The sequence below is a fragment of the Petromyzon marinus genome, chromosome 3 (assembly GCF_048934315.1).
Source record: "Petromyzon marinus isolate PM22_M1 ecotype Great Lakes invasive population chromosome 3, UKy_Petmar_22M1.pri1.0, whole genome shotgun sequence".
NCBI lineage: Eukaryota > Metazoa > Chordata > Hyperoartia > Petromyzontiformes > Petromyzontidae > Petromyzon > Petromyzon marinus.
This window is the reverse complement of record NC_133669.1, coordinates 15,914,474-15,929,508: the sequence shown is the minus strand read 5'-3', so window position 1 is coordinate 15,929,508 and position 15,035 is coordinate 15,914,474. Positions and strand designations below refer to the sequence as shown.

The window sequence follows — 15,035 nt, the reverse complement described above, 5'->3', positions numbered from 1 at the left end:
GTCATAAAATAAGTAGGCGGGGCTAGTGATGTTAAAGTGGGAATGTAAAATCAGAGAGTTGAAAATAACAACTAACATCAGAAGGTAGGATGGAAACATCACAGCCAGTTATCACTTAAACTGGTTAATGACGTCCCTCCAATGATTGCTCAGTTTGTACCCATCTTCTCGGTGGAAATTGTGTCTGTGTCCTATATATCTGGATGACTTCATGAAGGAATCTTTGTTGATAGCCAGTGGGTTTGCAAAGTACCTTCGTCTTGGAGAAATCAATTTCGTGTGAGCCCACCGCATTAAAACAATGATCAGCCACGGCCAAGATATTGGTCCTACCGTGTTTCAGATCTGCCTTATGTTCACGAACACGGTCCGAAACATGTTGCTTAGTTTCCCCAATGTAACTACTGCCGCAGACAGCTTAGTTTCTAGACGCCGGGGTATTGCATGTCAGGGATCACATCCTTCGCAGATGGGATCAGATCACAAATTGTACGTACTGTTAAATAGAACCTGGATATTGTGTTTGCTCATGATTTTGGAAATGTTTTTTGTGACCCCTGTTATATATGGCAAGGTGATGGTTTTGATTGGGTCCTCAGATGGTTCTTTCTCAGCGTTTGAGGTGATAGCTGAATATTCATTCATCTTGAGAGCTGGTGTACGTTTTACAGTTCACTGGCTAGGTGATGGTCGGAATTGCATCGAGCTGTATGGTGTAGAGTTTTGATGAGGGAATTCTTCTGGGATGGATGGTGGTGGGAGTCAGGTTTTAGGTAGGCATCCGTATGGGTGGCTTTCCTGTAGACAGAGTGTCCCATTGAGCCATCTGGTCTCTTTTCAATTAATGACTATAGTAGTACCTACTGAATGTATAGTAGTATCTATTGACTCTATAGTAGTATCCACTGACTATAGTAGTATCTGCTGACTATAGTAGTATCTGCAGACTCTATAGCAGTATCTACTGACTCTATAGTTGTATCTTCCGAAGCTAAAGCAGTATATACTGACTGTAGTAGTATCTACTGACTATATAGTAGTATCTGCAGACTCTATAGCAGCATCTGCTGATTATAGGAGTATCTACTGACTCTATAGTCGTATCTACTGACTCTGCAGCAGTTTATACTGACTCTAGTGGTATCGGCAGACTGTCGTAGTCACTACCGACTCTACAGTATCTATCTACTATAGTATTAACTACTGACTCTACAGTACTATCTATAGTAGTATGTACTGACTATAGTCGTAACTACTAACTCTATAGTAGTATCTGCAGACTTTATAGCAGTATATGCTTACTCTATAGTAGTATCTACTGACTTTACAGTAGCATCTACCGACTTTACAGTAGCATCTACTGACTCTGCAGTAGTATCTCCCGACTCTACAGTAGTATCTTCCGACTCTACAGTAGTAACTACCTACTCTATAGTCGTATATACCGACTCTATAATAGTATCTATCGACTCTATAGTACTAACTACTAACTTAGCAGAGTGCCGTTGTGAGGCCTGGTCTCGTGCAGAATCCCCGGCCTCGTGCAGAATCCCCGGCCTCGCCTAGATTGCCCAGCCAGCCGAGGTGGCACCTTGGCAGGCTGGGCTGCTACACCGCCCCCCCCCCAACGCCCGCTCTACAGTAGCAGTAACTACAAACTCTACAGTAGTGTCTACCGACCCTAGAGTAGTAAGTGCACACATTGGGGGGGGGGGGGGGGGTGAGAAGAGGATATCACACTGTGAAGAATTTACCTCAGCGTTGTGTATTTCTTTTGCATTTTTAACGCAAATGAGAATTCACCCACCGATCGCGTGTGTACGTTGCTAGGGCAATCACCACCACGGAGCCGGCTTTCTCGCGCATGCGCAGATGCGTGCTCTGGCGCCACCCTGTGCTTATAAAAGGGAATACATTGTTAATTTAACTACTTTCAAGTTGACGTGAAATATCAATAGCGCTTTTTCATCCCGGGGCATATGGCGTGGTATCTGTGTACTTTTTCGATAGTAAACCCCCACAGTTTGTCAGTTAAAACGTTATAAGGTACCTGCGCAGACACACACAGACAAAAAAATAATTTTATAGGTAAGATGGGGTGATATTATCTGATGCTATACCTTGCACCAAATAGGTAAACTGGGTCATCAGCTAAGTTATACAGCTTCAAATCAGCCAACTTTTTGAGCTTTAGGTGCAATGAAATAATGTAAAAATATTTCACATTGTGTTCTAAGACCATAGGTCAAAATTAAAATACTCCCAAAAGATGTAAATATAATCATTGTCACCATATAACTAGGGCACAAGATCTCCCCTACAAGAGAGATGGTGAATGCGAATAAGCTCTCATCTGGTTCAATAAAGTATGTAGCAATGAACTGATACTAAATGAAGCTGCTGTGCATGGGCTGAGAAGGGGTTACCTCGATACCCCTCCCCCATCTCTTTCACAGTAGCTGTAGATAAAAACACAGAACAAATCGTCCCTAATTGAGTTCTCTGTACCTAAAACTGCATAACACTAGGCCACACACAGGCTGCATCTTTATCCAGAAATCTTTTTCCCTCAAGGCTGGACAGTAGTCTGTACACAAGCAGACCAGACAGTGGTTATACATGCAGCAGATGAGACGACGACTTGCACTGTAGCATAAACAATACGTTGCTTACAAGAGATCAGACTTAGGGCCGTGTACACCAGATCATGCTCAGACCAGATCATACTGCAAGCAGTACACAGCAGAATGTACATACATCAGACCAGATATTAACTGCACAGCATACCGGTTTATAGGCTGTACCCACCACAATGAATAGTCCATGACTAAAACGGGACGAAAATGGTCTCTTGAGGAGTGTTATATTTCCTAGCTTTTCATAGGCAGCCAATCACGAGTCTCATCCTTCACTAAAAATGTAGCCTCAATCTTGATAGAATCTGCTGTCTTGCAGAACAAATGAGTTGACTGGATGATGTGGGTGAATATGTGTGAGCATGTGGGGAGGTCCTATACCTGGGCAGTGTGCTCATGACCGGCTCCGGTTTAACAGCAGAAGTCTCACTCCGAATCAGTTGAGCGGCATTATATATTAATCGGTTGCGTAACACTGTGTGTAAGCTACCTGGTCTGTCGCTCCGCACGAAGCTTCAGGTCTTCCCGGTCACGGTCATTCCCTCCCTTCTCTACGCTTGCTAAACGTGGACCCCCCTAATGGAACATCTTCGCCGGTTAGAAACATTTAAGCTGGCCTGCCTACGATCCATCCTGGGTTTAACCAGGCTGGATTGTGTGAGCTCACAAATCCTTGAAAGAGCTGGACAAAGTCCCATCGGTGAGCTCCTCCGGCAGGCAAGGCTGCGTTGGCTGGGCCATGTCGCCCGCATGCCCAGTCACCGCATGCCTAAACAGCTTTTGTTCGGCCGGATTGAAGGGGCAAAACAGGTGCGGCACGGGCTAGAGAAGAGATGGAGTGATGTGGTACAGGAGGATGTGGAGCTGAGTGGACTTGCCGATGACTGGTACCAGCGGTGTCAAGATTAGCCTCTGTGGAGGAGGCTCGTGAAGGACGCTCGTGAAGGACACTACTGGGCAGTTGGAGGCAGTCGCCCTCCAACAACAACGGAGGGCAGAGGAGCGACGCTCACAACAACAAGTGGAGCGCCGGGTGGCTAAAGCACAGCAAGTTGGCACAGTAGGGGGCAAAGGTGGTGCATCAGCCAGTCGTCTCAGTCAGTCGATCTGTGGCATCTGAGTCTGCCCAGTGACCTCCTGCCAGCGGGCGTTCGACACTTCACGTGGCCTGAAGGTGCACATAGCCTGGCACAAGTGTCGTGGTGACGTCACTGTCACTTAGTGGCAAATGGCGGTTGTTATTGTTGCATGTGGGGAGCGGTCGTGCAGTGGTTAGGATGCTGCGCTACGAACCTGGCAATCCGATTTTGATTCCCGCTCACGGCCAACACCAGTGAAGATTATTTGAACCAGTCCGGGACCTCAGCCTTAAATGAGTATCTGTTGCGGTGTGTGAACATCGCCATTTGGTAGACAAAGGCAGCCTGTCATGGTGCTGGCCACCCACCCCTTCGTGTGTCATCCTGACCTTTATCGGTGCTCACTCATAGCACTTGCCTCAAAAGCCTGTTAAGGCTATACGAGGGATCTTTGTACATATACGTACGTGTATTCGGAAATGTAGATGTGTATTTGTGGATCAGTTTCCTGGTCCTATTTTTACAAAAGCTGATTTAAAGGTTGAAAATGGGAAATTAAATATTCAAAAGGCATTACGTTTCACAGTGTAAACACACGCATGCAGAATCTTTTGAGGTGAGTCAATAGAGCAGGAAGCCACAACAACTGCTTCCTTAATTGATAGGATTTGCCGAGTATGTGAGGGCAGGCATTGCTTAACACCTGATTCATCTCAGAATCCTTAATTTAACCAGGTGAGAGCCTGTTGATGTTCATGTCTTATTTTACAATTGTATGACCTGAGTACAGGTGTTTTAATCTGGAATATGGGTTTTTCCTCAAGACGGAAATGTTCAGTAATAGTTACGAACTATAACCATAGTGTGTTCGTGATGGCCTTTGCGCTGTAAGAACACCAAGCGCATAGTGGGCTACTCTTGCGAATGGTGATGTCAATCGTTCATGTCAAATAAACAGCAGGTGCTGTCATTTTATTAATTGATGGTGATGCACGACTAACAAAACATATGAAGTGTATTTCCTTAAATGAACACGGACAGTGTCATTTCTGTTGGAGACCCCAAACCAATGGAGGAAGTTACATATTCCTCTTGACAGAGACCAGTCTCTACATAAGACACGCACTGGTGAGATTGGTTCTTATTTTATTTATCCTGTTGAGCTGTTGAGCCACATTGATGCTCCTTCCCCACCCTTGGTGGTTTGACAAATTGTGAGTCGATTCAAGAATCAATTCTTTATTTAACATTGTGGTGAATATAGTGCCTCTAGCATCTTCAGGGGTGGTGTAAACCCATTACAAACAACATAAAATATTACACACATCATACACTGCATGTATCACAAGATTAGGAATCTGTATTAATTGATGTACCGTGCTACTTCTAGTGACCAAAGTGCCATTAAGCCAGGCTGCCGTGGTAAGGCAGTCCTCAACTTACGAACACCCAACTTATGAACACCTGCACTTACCAACCAGCTTCCATGAAGAATAAAAATAACATTGGCTTAAAACGCGAAATTGCACTTGTAAACTTAACAGTGGAACTATTTTGTTCAGCAGAACGATCCTCTGCGAGATGTCATTATTCAGCCTCGCGCTGGGAAGTGAGTGTTTGTGCGTGTGTGTGCCCCCCAATCACGTGTGTGTGTGTCCCCCACGCACGTGTGTGTGTGAAAGTGAATGTGCGAAAGTCAGTGCGTGTGTGTGAAAGTGAGTGAGTACATGTGTTTCTTTGGGTCTTTCGGTAAAGTCACGTATGAATTCCTGCAGTCACAAAAGCTTTAAGTCAAAATTGGAGTGCATGTGTGTTTACTATTTTTTACAGTATTATGAGCAAAAGTACAATATTTATTCTCATTTATAAGTCTAATAATGCTCCCTTTTTTTGTTGAACCGTGACACATTTCATAACACTGATCGTATGGGCATTTAAATGCAGTACATTGTTGTGTTCAGACTTACGAACCGTTCGATTTATTAACGTGTCTCAGGAACTAATTGTGTTCATAAGTTGAGGACTGTTCATAATGCATTGTGGAAACCACTCTGTTGGCTATGTGGGGAATTGAACACTTGACTCTGTAGTCAATAGCTTAGTGGAAAGTGCATTGACAGCCCTTTCTGTCCCAGATAAATATTCTGTCCGAATCTCATCCGCTTGAATTGCCACAAATGAGGTTGTAAATCGCTGGAAACAATCTCTGTGTGAAGGTTTTCGCCTCATTTAATTTAATTTCAGAGAGCCAGTGACTATAGAGTCAGTAGTTCGATTCTCACTGCAGACGTTTGATCATGTAATTTGCTCAGTGACAACGTGCCATCTACTTTAAAGCTTACATTAAAGATCCTGCAATGCCATCTTCAAGTGTAGACATTTTATTCTATCATAGTCCAAATCCCAGTAAAAAAATAAATCCATCTATTCATACATTTTCATTGTCTAAACTGAGAATCAATCAAGACAAGTCTTTTTGCAGGTAATATAAATGTAAAGGATGTTCCTGCATAAGTTTAAATAGGGATCTCTGGAATAGCTTTGTTGTGGTTCTACTCTTACTTAAAGAAACGTAGGTACTTCGTCACAAAGGATGGCATCAAGTCACCAATTAGACCGGTTCTCTGTAGTGTTCCGCAGCGATCTGTGCTTGGCCCATCATTTTTTTGCATCTACATGGCACCATTGGGTATTCTGCTCCGGCTTATCCTACCATTGTTATGCAGATGATACATTTATATCCGGTTAGGACCGGACTATGCAGCAGGATCTTCTACGCTATTTGCATCACTAACAGTAGTGAATTCATGGTTGCGCCAAAACTTCTTGCTACTAAATGCCAAAAAGACCGAAGCCATATTCATCGGCTCCCCTCTGCATCTTTCTAAAATTGGTTCCCCTCATTTGTTGATTGATGGTCACGATGTCATTCCCACACAGGAGGTCAGCAACCTTGGTGTTTAGTTTGACCAGTCATTAACCTTTGAGGCACATATATCTAAGGTGGTTAAAATGTCCTTATTGCACATAAGAAATATTGCCAGGATGCATCGCTTCCTGTCACCTGCTGACTTGGAGAGACTGGTCCATGCTTTTGTGTTATCCCGACTCGACTACTGCAACGCCTTATTGGTTGGGATATTGTAAAAATTACTGGGCAAACTCCAGCTTGTTCAGAATGCAGCTGCTAGGGTGCTTACACGTACTCCATTTCATGAGCACGTTACACCAGTCATCTCTTCATTGGCTACCAGTCATTCTGAGTGGATTTTAAGATACTGCTATTAACCTATAAGGCTTTAAAATGGCTCACCCTACATTACTTGCAGGAACTAATACATTTATATATTCCATCAAGGTCCTTAAGATATTCTGATATCCAACTGCTCAGCACTCCCAGGTCTAGATTGTGCGCTTTTGGTTATTGTGCTTTTGTTATCATGGCACTCAAGTTATGGAATTCCTTGTCACTTGAAATAAAGCAATCAGCCGGTAGATATATTTGTCTGCTTTGAAAATCCATCTTTTTAAACTGGCCTTCACTCTTTAGTTTGGTCGGTTGCCCTGGTTATATTTTTGCTTCCTGATTTTCATGCATTGGGCATTGGGATCCTAGGATGGAATGCACATTATAAATGTAAATTATTATCAGAGAGGTGACAGTTATCTCTGTCAGTAGCCTTATGCCATTTTGGTTAATTCAATTTCTCTGGCAGGGGCCAGTCTCTCCATAGGATAATCTCTGTTCACTTTTCGCAAAAAAAATTAGACCTGAGCTCACAACCTTCTGATTGTTACACAAAATTTACCGGTTCAGGTAATTATAATAAAAACATTGCCATAAACATTGAGAACTGCTAGTTGCTTGCATTTCAAGATTTTTAAGAACATTGCCAAATAGACTTTGAATGTGTAAAATTCATTTTCCACTGAGGTGGACCAGGTGAAAGTGTGTAGTGCTGGGTATTTTTGAACATTCTTCCATAATGTTTTTAGCCACATCACGTTCAGTTATTTACATTTGGTTTAAATAAAACTCACAGGCAGAAAGTCGTGACTTACACTCTATCTAAATCAATAATTTCTCCAGGTTTGATCAAATGAGCTCCAGTTTATGGGTAGTCAACACTGATAAAAAATATTTTATAGATTGTCCCCTTTCTAGGAATGTGGAATTTCCAGCACAAGCTCAGCACCATCAATGGAGATTAACATTGCCCTATACTCATGATGGTTTATATATATATTTTTACATTTTAGTCAAGAAACGTACTAAATTTTGGATGTAACGATGATTTATTGATATACTTTTATTCTTGCGCTCATTATACATGCATGTGTACAAATTAATGTTGGATGTGATGTGTACATGTGACATTTATAGCCACTACAGTTATCACAATGTAAAAAAAAAAATCTCGATTCTAATATCAAAGTGTAATCCTGAATTTTTACAATTCCTGGAACTGCAATGGAAGTGAATTGTTATATGAATCGTTAGAGGTCTATACATAATTACATCCCAAGGTTGCCCTTGAAAGAGGGATAATGAACCGCAGTGGGTTTGTCACCCGGTGAAGTAAATTACATAAATGACATTTGATGGTGGGTTTAAAGAATGTGTTAAATTGTCCTAAAAATCCTTATCTACTCTACTGCCATTTGGAGAACACTGAATTCGTGAATTCGATGTTTTTTTTGTTATGGAAATAAAGTTTTAGGAGGGAGGGTGAGAGAGCCTGAATGAGAGGGTTAGAGAGGGGTTATGAGAGAATGACAAATACAGAACATTTTTTAAAACATTGTGAGAGTGTAGGACAGGGTGATATACACACACATACGGAGTGTAGAGAGGCAAAGAGAGATATAGGGGAAGAGAGAGGAGGATTAGAGAGAGACGGAGAGAGATGGAGGCAGTACGTGAGAGGATAAACACTTCAATTTTTTTCTCCAAATTTAAAAATATCTCTCACAAAAGAGGCTAAGAAAGGATTTACCTTCACTGAGGACGGCTTGTGCCTGCAGAGTGGTGCGATGGGAGGAAGGGGACTCTAATACACTATATGCATACACAGACTTTACACGTACACACGCGTGCACCAAATATGTTCACACTAAACATGTATTCAGACTGCATACGTACACATGTGGACATACATACACATGCATATTCTAGACTTGCACATTAAATCTGCACACACCCACACGTACAAATGCTGCATGTATATATGTTACACAGATACCTCCACTTAACGTACACATACCATACTTCTATGCATCCTACCTGTGTACGCTACATACATGTTTTTCACACACGATGCAAGTACAGTACACGTTCTACATACACACGTCACACATACCAACATTACACACACGGACACCCTCCAAACATACCAACACTAAGCACATGCGTTACACACGTACCAGCACTACGCACGCATAAATGTATGGCTCGTTTCCATGGCCAGCGAACCTGCTTGGGCTCGGTGTGCACGCTAGGCAGAGCCCATGAGCCCATGTTCCATTGGCAGCCTGGCTTGGCCAAACCAGTCTCATGGAGGTTCAGTTCTCCGCTTCTGGCTCATCAACCCGTTCCACGTGCTAGAGCCAGGCCTACTGCATAAGTTGGGCGTGAAGTCACAGAGTCGTTGTAAAAACAAAACGTGCGTTCTGTGACGTCGCTTGCTTAGCTCAACTTTCTAGCTATATTTGTAAGGGGCCGTCCATAAATGACGTCACGCACTTGGGGGGGGGGTAGGTCAGACATTTGTGACGATGTGTGACGAACCAAGAATATGAAGGCGGGGGGGGGGTTGAGAAATGTGACGTCACGTGAAAATGCGCAACTGTAAATAAATGTAGACAACACGTTCTACTTAATTAAATATACTTTTAAATACATGTTTATCCTACAACATCAGAGTGCAGCGCCACATTGAATATGCGCTACAGTGACAATAATTTAAAGCGATCTGAAGCATATTCTTGGTTCTTTCGGTAAAGTCACGTAGAAGGGAAACAATAAAATAATAAAAATATAAAACAAAATTCTCACGACGTTTCGACTACAACACAAGCAATCATCACCAGGTGTAAAAAACACAGCAAGAAAATTTGTGGTTTTCACACCTGATGATGATTGCTTATGTTGCAGTCGAAACGTCGTGAGAATTATATTGTTTGATATTTTTATTATTTTATTGTTTCCCTTCTACGTGACTTTACCGAAAGAACCAATAATATGAATCCCTGCAGTCACGAAAGCTTTAAATCGATCTGAAGCATGTTTTATTTTGGGGGGGGGGGGGGGGCAGACCTTTGTGACGTCATATTTGAGGGGGGTCTGACTTTTTGTGACGCCGTGTGACGAGGAGTCAAAAATCGTCCAAAATCGCGTGACGTCATTTATGGACAGCCCCTAAGAAAAAAAAACACTCTTGGAATAATTACAAACAAATGTCCAAATGCGCAATGATGCCTGTATGTCCATTTGTTTAAAATAAATTTCTTTGTAAACACCTCTCCTTGGTCCCCACCGCCAATTTTCGAGAAGAGGGGGGAGAGAGTGAATGAGGAATATTGGAGCATGAGAGGCCAAGGTAATGGAGACTTTTGGCACGTGGATTATGAGGATACGAGGGCCCATACGCTGTTATAAATACATTCCTCACAGCTAGAGTAGTCTGATATCCTTCTAGGACCTTTCTTGCATGAACACTCAGCATCACTCTCTTTGGCCATGTGGATAAGTTAGCGGTTTGCCATTTTTGCCAAATGAGCCCTTAGTGCCAGACTCAAATGAATTAAATACAAAATCAAATGTGTTTTACGATGAGGTTTTGCTACGTAGTCATTTGAGATCTATATGTATAAAATTCCACCCCCTGTTTGTTGGTTGGTTTGTTTTTACGAATTTTTTACACTTTTTGGTAAAATCCACATTATATCTACGGGTACACATTTGATATATCATTTGAAAGCCAGAGTTATGAGCCGCGGGGGGGGGGGGGGGGACCGCACTATGTAGGGTACAAAATACAAAACTGTGACACTAATAAGCTTATGTGCACTGCGAAATCAAATGTTTCTCTGCAGTTCGCGAGGGCCAACTGTCAGCCTTGCAACGTGCATCCCTAGCAACAGTGTCCCTAGCAACAGTGTCCCTAGCAACAGTTGGACGAGGAAGTCATATAGGAAAGCATCAGGGAGGCTGGTGGATGGGACTGGAGGGAATGAATGATTGATTGAATTAGGTAATAATGAGAATAAAGAGGAATGAGTGATTGAATGAGGTAGGAATGAGAGGGTTGAGTGATTGAGGTAAGAATGAGAATGAATGAGAGGTGTGAATGATGTAATGAGGTACAAAATGAGAATGAATGAGAGGTATGTGTGATTGAGGAAAGAATGATAATGAGAGGAACGAGTAAATGAGGATTAGTGATTGAGGTAAGAATGAGAATGAATGAGAGGATTAAGTAATAGAATGAGGGGAAAATTTGATAAATTTACCGCACAATCTGTTTTCAATCTCACACTTTTCCTTATATTCATTGTGAAATTGAACAACTGGACCTTATACCGTTAATGTGCTTTATAAAATCCAATGTTTTGCCGTTTGCCAGAATGAAACGTGTGTAAATGAGAGTATGAATGATTAAATGAGGGATAAATGAGTGGATGAAAGGGTTGAGAGGTTTGAGGGAGGAATGAGAGAATGGAATGAGAGACATTATTGAGTGAATTAATTAGTGGAATGAATGACGAGAGATACATGAGTAAATGAAGGATTGAGTGAATGAGGAAGAAATATGTCGGGAAGTGACGATGAAGTTTAGTGGTGTGGTACAGTCGCGTCGTATCGTGTTAAGTGGTGCAATGTAATGGTATGGTAGTGTATACAAGTGGTGTAGTGTGTACTATAGTGGTTCAATGTAGGGCTGTAGTATGTATGTATATTGAGCGTCTTTCGCAATGTACGTAGCCAACCGCGCTAATCTGAGGTGCGGGGAAGGACAAAAAAACGAAACACAAAAATCCGTTCTTAAGCGATGAGTTTGTTTTTATATAAATTTGAAAGTGCATCGCTCCAGTGGAAGGAAGAGCATTCCAGATGGCCACAGGGGTGTGCTTTATGGGGTGTTGCAGTGTAGTGGTGTGGTGTAGTCGTGCAATGCATTCATGTAGCGGTGTCAGGTGTCCTGGTGAGGGTCAGGAGGGTGAGTGGTGAGTATCTGATCACAGTGTCAGGTGAGTAGTCTCAGGTGTCTGGTGAGTGAGAGTCGTCAACAGAGGTAGGAGAAACCAGTAAGGGGAGAATCGTGGGGAGAAGGGGACTGGGCCGATGGAGAAGATAACCGCGTCTGTCGGACAAGCTGTCCTCTACTAAATCCCATAACACACAAGAAACTGGTTTAATTTCAGGTAGGCAATGAGAAATTCAATCCAGTATATCAGTACTCCTGGTTTGGTATCAAGATCACTACTGTCACGGGCTCCAGAATGTAAACAAACTTCACCAGTGGTGCTGTTTCAGGTGTTTGACATGGCCTTTATGAACTCCACAAGAAAGAGATGATTTGCCCCAGGGTTTCATTACTATTCCTTGGCATTGTTGGGTCGTGGCTATGACATGGTCATTATGAATTTCACAAGACACAAGTCCCGTAGTCTGGTCTAATCTTGGATGTACGTTAGCTTGGAATATGAACCCATAATCTCTGCTGTATTCATTCAATGCTCCAACATGGTCATTTTGAGTCTCCTGCCAACCACGCAGCCACGTCAATGTGTAGCGCGTTCCTTCATCCACCGCTGCCTCTGTCCATCAGCCTGCAGCTTTTAAGCCGAGTTGCTATAGACAGATAAAAAAAAAATAACTCCATGAGGCATGCAGAGAGATTTCAGACACGAGCGCATGCACTGAAAATTGCTTTTTAACTTTGAAATCCCCGAAACCCCTCAGCCGTAAAAAATATTTAATGTCCTTCAACCCCATCACCCCCAACGTTTTCTAATGATTTATCAATCCGTCTTGGGTATTTTTATTTAACCGATTGAGAACCCAGAATTATATTAATTATTCCTGTCACAATGGAGATTTGGGTGACTATATTTACACAGATTCGTGTTATAATTTTACATTTTGCGTGTGGTTGAATTTTAGATGAGCGATTTTGACTTGGTGACCAACACATGATGTCCTGCTTTTACAAACGATGTCACGGTCTTCTTCACTGTTACATTTTGTGCAGGGATGCTAATTAGTTTATAATTTTTAGCAGTGCCACATAAGTGACTTGTTTGTCAATCTATTGTCTATTGACAATCCTTTGTCTTGAGACCTCATCAGAGACCGATCTATACATTTTTTGTCGAAACATTCTTTAAAAGACCAATGTGTCAGTCATTCTATTGTCTGAAACATCCCATGGGAGACTAGTCTCTTTTGTTCTTGTGTAAGACTGATCTCTTATTGTCTAAAGACTATATCAGATACTCATCTGTAAAGACTGTAAAGACTAATTCAGAGACCAGTATGTCAATCATTTTGGTAAGTAATCTGTCTGAGACGGTTTGTTAACATATTTCCTAAACCCCAATCATATACTTGTCTGTCTATTGCCTAAAGACCCCATCACAGACCCATCGAGACTATTGTGTCAGTCTATATATGTTTTGAGACCTGTAATAATAATATCACACAATGTAATTTTATGATGTATGGTAAATAAATATATAGTTATAGCTTCTTTGTTTTTAAAAAAGTTTAGCAGTGTGTGGTTTTGTGATTATGCTTTATCAAGAATGTATTGTAGTCTATTGTCTGTTATTGCTTTTTTTATCAAGGTCTGCCATTATGTGACGTATGTTTTGTCATTTTAACCACAGCGGTATTTTTCAGACTCGAAGGCATGGGATGGAAATTGCTTTTAAACTCCAAATCCTTAAACCTCTCACCCGTGACAATTTTATAATCCAGGCCGTCAGCTGTCACAGCAGTTACTTCAGCAAAGTAATTTAACACTGTAGCGTCAGTGCATCGTGTGCGTTTTGCAGATGTGCACACGTGTGTGTTAGTTTGGGAGTGGTGGTCCAGTGGTTTGTGCATTGCACTACCCTGCTCCCTGCGTTGGATTCCCAGCCATATATAACACTGCTGACAGTGATATTTAAACCTATGGTGGGCCACCCCTAAGTACGTCCTTAAATGAACAGCTGGTGAAGTGTGTAAACATCAGCAATGGAGTGATAAAGGTTGTCAGGCGTAGTGCCGGTTATACCAACGCCACATGTTCATTATTACTGCAGATGTGGCTTTGTGGCACTAATAGGTGCTCACTAACACCCCTTATCCAAACAATGCATATGACTATCCAGGTATATTTTCCTTTGTATAAGTGCAGTCCTGTGTGGATGTCTTTATTTCAGTAATGTGCTAAATTTGTATCATCAATTTTTGTTCAAATGTCATATGCCCAGGTCAGTTATGAAACATAGAACAGGATCAAACTGATGAAATTAAGAGGCTAACAAGAGGAAGGTGGAGTGTTTTGGAAAGCTGAACCTAATAGCAGTAGATCAAAAGCTGAACATTGTGCAGAAATGTTTCTGTGGTGTATGCTTAGTAGTACACTGAGATACAGGAAGAGAAGCACGTGGATCCAGGAGAAAATAAGAACCAGATACATATTATTAACTTTTTAGAAAAGTAAGTGTGCTTAGGCAGATCACGTCACTGAATTTGACTATGCTCGATGGAGATGATTGGGAAGAGAATGGCAGCCAAAGGAGAGGACATTCTGGAAAAGATGAGGACACCAAGGAGACAGAGGTAAATTAATATTCAAGAGAGATATAGAATGTAGAATCCTCGTATAGACAATGCCAGATGATATCCGTGTTTCCACAGGCAGACCTCGCTTAGCACTCAAGATGCATTCCTGGAGAAGTGAATGCGAATCAAATCAACGCAAAAGGGGTCATACCATTGTACACATCGGGTGCATTCCAGACAGCGTTATTTATTTCAAATGAGCAATATATTTGAAGGCATCATTGAGGAATTGGTAATAGCGCGAATAATAATAGATGGGAAACATTACATAACTAAAATGATTAATTTATCATAACATCAGTAGGTATTATGTACAGTACTCACAAGTGCATTTTGTGCATAATAAAGCATTACTCTATTTACCGATTCAGAAAAACTTCTTCACAGTTTTGGTAAATCACCCGATGAAGCTGGTTGTAATCACCAACAAAACGTTGTACTCAAATTGTAAATGTAGGTTTACTCTCCAACACACGAGTGTGC

At 41.8% G+C, this 15,035-nt stretch overlaps 1 protein-coding gene across 4 annotated transcripts in view; it reads left to right on the top strand.

Annotated features, from left to right (window-relative positions):
• The window catches only part of DYNC2H1 (dynein cytoplasmic 2 heavy chain 1), a 232,846-nt gene that overhangs the window by 113,467 nt on the left and 104,344 nt on the right, over positions 1–15,035 (top strand). The window lies entirely within an intron of this gene.